A 4,055-nucleotide genomic window follows, 5' to 3' on the forward strand; every position below is an offset into this window, starting at 1 on the left:
GCCTTCCATACACTGCACGATTCACGTACGATCGCGGGATTTCCCGCGATTCTCATACGAGAATCGTGCAGTGTATGGAAGGCGTGCAACCGTTTCTAATATACGGTCGGTGTAGCTCTCTCTGTTTTCTCCAGGTAAGAGATTTCTGCAACCCTAGCTTATGTAGTAGCCTTGATGCATTTCTAGGGCATTCCTATTGTGTATATCTGGACAACCTCCTCTCGAGTGAACAGTGGAATATCTTGACAACCTCATCTCCAGAGAACAGTCAACTCAACTCCTGACCAATAACGTTCTTAAACACTCAACATTCTTTATAAATCAGTGCTAGAACCATCTCTTTGACTGGAATATCTGGGTCTAGTCCGGGATATGCCTCAGGCCAAAGTTTTCTTTCCTTTAAAAAAAAAAGTTCTCAGATTTAAACTTTACGATCCAAGCATCATCCAACTGATTTTGTATGAGAGTTTTGGGCCTCATGCTAGCCTCTTTTAAGACATTCACATTTGCTCAATTTCACTTTAATTATATTGTTATGGGGCACATTGGTTTTGTTTGTGGCCCAATCAATCTGCTTGACACTAAAAACCAAGGTGGCTTGGTGGCTCAGGAATCCTGCTCTGGATTTTAGAATATTCCTCTTCCCTCAGTCTTGGAATGTCCTAACAATGGATGCCAGCCTAACAGGCTGGGGAGGAGTTCTAGACACCTTGTCAGTGCAGAGTACATGGGCGCTAAAGGAATCTCACTTTCTGATCAACATTCTCGAACTTGAAGGGATTTGATTGTCTCTGCAATGCTGGACACTTTAACTGGAAAGTCATCTCATCTTGCTCCAGTCGGTCAGTGGCATGCATCAACATCAGGTAAGAACCAGAAGTATGGTTGCTGCAAAAGAAATATAAAGAATTCTAAATTGGCAGCAATCATGTTACAACTTTGTGCAAAAAAAAACCTAAAATTGTTATTTGGACTGTTCGCCAAAAGCCCAAGTCATTTAAGGAGGGACAATTTTAAAAGGTTATAAAATGTTGGACCTTCTAAATCCTCCAATGGAGTCAATCTTCAAAATGGGCATCTTCAAAACCTGTTGAAAATATTGGATTTCCCAATATAGGGAAGAGGGGGAGACAGAGCCTATGGAGTTAAGGTAATTGATTTGGAAGTTAGAAAAGGAGACAACAAAAAGGAATTTCAGTCTGTAAGTTAGGGAGCAAAATGCTGTATATGGGTTGATTATGAACAATAGAACATAGCCTTCATATGCTATCACCCATATCATAGTACCACCCTAACCGCCCCCTCCGCTCCTCCCAAGACCTCTTGCTCTCTAGCTCCCTTGTCAACTCCTCCCATGCTCGCCTCCAGGACTTCACTAGAGTCTCCCCCATTCTGTGGAACTCTTTACCCCAACCTGTCCGTCTATCTCCTACTCTGACTACCTTTAGGCGTTCCCTTAAGACTCAACTCTTCAGGGAAGCTTATCCGACCTCAACCTAACCACTGAAATAGCAATTTCTCAAACATTTCATCCCCCACACAGCTCCCTCATCATGTATCACTTCCCCCTCCCTTTTAGATTGTAAGCCCTCAGGGGCAGGGTCCTCCTTACCATCCTGTTTTGAATTGTGTTGTAATTGTAATGTCTTCCTTATATTGTAAAGCGCTGCGCAAACTGTTGGCACTATATAAATCCTGTATAATAATAATATGCTGTGACCTACTGTGTGTATGTGGAGTACCAATTGTCGGGTCAGAAAACGTCTGCTCTAATTTTCTGTTAGAAGGGTTAAAGTGTCAAAATAAAGATTTGAATTGTGTTGTAATTGTAATGTCTTCCTTATATTGTAAAGCGCTGCGCAAACTGTTGGCACTATATAAATCCTGTATAATAATAATATGCTGTGACCTACTGTGTGTATGTGGAGTACCAATTGTCGGGTCAGAAAACGTCTGCTCTAATTTTCTGTTAGAAGGGTTCAAGTGTCAAAATAAAGATCTTATCTTTATTTTGACACTTGAATCCTGAACCCTAGGGGGGAATAGGGCATCTCTTAAGGGTACTATTGGATGTAGTGATTTGGGCAGAAAGAGTGCTGTTGACTTTGACTTGAGTAGTGGGGAAGGAGTAAATGGCTGTGATCCAGAACATCATCTTCTCTCTCAGACCGAGGTGACTGACAGGGCTGTTTACAAAAGGGTTGAAGAGTTTGGAGAAGGCAGGTGAAGTGAACAATCGAGGACAACATAGCTAATTTGGAAAAATTCTCCCATTCAGCTCACTTTCCAGTTCAGCTATATTGTCCTAGATTGTTCACTTCTCCTGCCTTCTCCAAACTCTTCACCCTTTTGTGAATAGCCCTGTAAGTGTCTATTCCATAAAGGTCCAGTCCACCATGTTAAATGTGTTTTTCGGCATCAGTTGATTGATCAGGTGGTCACTATTGCCAAGGCTGGTGATAGGTGATGTAGATAGGTACATGATCTGATAAATACATTTTACCTATTGAGGCTTCACGGAAATGTGGAAGGTCATGCTTAACCAGGAAAAGATCACTGTAGGTTTGGGACTAATTAGGGTTTGAAAAGAATGTGTAATCTTTAACTATAAGGTAAAATAGGAGCCAAATGTCAAGTAGCTGAAAATGTCATAAGCATTTTTTGATTCTTTTGAGGGCTGAGTAGCAAAAATGAGATGCAGATCATGAAAAGGGTGCAACACTAGGTTAAAATCTCCTCCTACAAAAATGTTTCCCTCTGCAATGTTATATAGGTGTTCTAGAATAGTTTCCAGAAAGGAAACTGTTCGTGTTCAGTAAATATAAATCGAAAAATGGGGATACCTGTTGTCCCATTTTACCTTTCATAACCGTGTTGCCAGGATGTTTACTTTGTTTAGCAAAATGATGAACCCCTGGGATTTGGAATCTGAAGATCCATAGTGTTAGGATTTTTGAAAATGTTGGTTTTGGAAATTAGGGATTTTGTAGACTTTAAAATGTATTTCTTGTATAAAGCATTAGCTTAAAGCATAGGAATTAAATTGAACCATTAGGGATGGGCACCACACCCCCAATTAGAATTGTATACAAGAAAAGAAAAGCGGGGCTTTAAAAGTGTCCAAACCATACAAGACGTCCATCAAACATACATGGTTTTGTATAAACGTATATTTAATACATACAGACTTGGTTACAATTAAAATGTCATTGACATGATACAATGTTACATTGAAATCAAGCTACCTCCTTTTGGTGCCCATACATGTGTACATATATATATATAATTCATTAATATAACATGGACTCCAAAGCATGCTTGTGCCCTTAGGCATCTCATCTCATTAAGGATAACACATTGCTTTTAGGGGGTGGTCAGCCCATTTGTGTTGTGAAGAGATTATTTTGCAAGGGCTCTGCATGGCTGAACATGCCCCCCTCCTGACATGGAGAGGCAAATGGATGTCAGTGGAAGGAAGGGAGAGTAGGGTCAAGAGATAGATAAGAAAAAAAGGGTATGCCTGGTTCCAAGTGTTGCTGCAGAAACACAACACGGTGTAGTCTTTATACATCTATGCCATAACCAAACTCCCTGTAATGCATGTTTTAATGAATTATCTGCAAATATCTTGTCTGAAGAGTATTGTAACGTCTCTGTACCAGTATCATGTTATTATGTTGTTTTATCCCATGTGGTCTATAAAAAAAGGAACCTTACAGTTAAGATAAGGTCTGCATACACTGTCCAGGTCTGCTCCTCTTTCACAAATTACTTAAAATTAGTAGTTATAAAATACACCTAGAAAGAAAAAGAGTGTTTACTTACCCCTATGTTCCACCTGTGAAGCCTAGGCAAGGATAATGTCATACTTCGTCTGGTTGGATCCTGGGAAATACAGAGCAGCTGAAATCTCAGGAGAAGATGCTCTTACAATGGGCTGGAGTGTCTTGTCACAACAGTTTTTCTGCTCTGCATTCCCCAGGATTCTTTGTGAAAGGGTGGTGAAATCATGCCCAGCAATGCAGAAGACTGGTAAAATAAGTACTTTTTTGTTA

The sequence above is a fragment of the Nanorana parkeri genome, unplaced genomic scaffold (genome assembly GCF_000935625.1).
Source record: "Nanorana parkeri isolate BGI_ZX_2015 unplaced genomic scaffold, ASM93562v1 scaffold1588, whole genome shotgun sequence".
NCBI classification, from domain to species: domain Eukaryota; kingdom Metazoa; phylum Chordata; class Amphibia; order Anura; family Dicroglossidae; genus Nanorana; species Nanorana parkeri.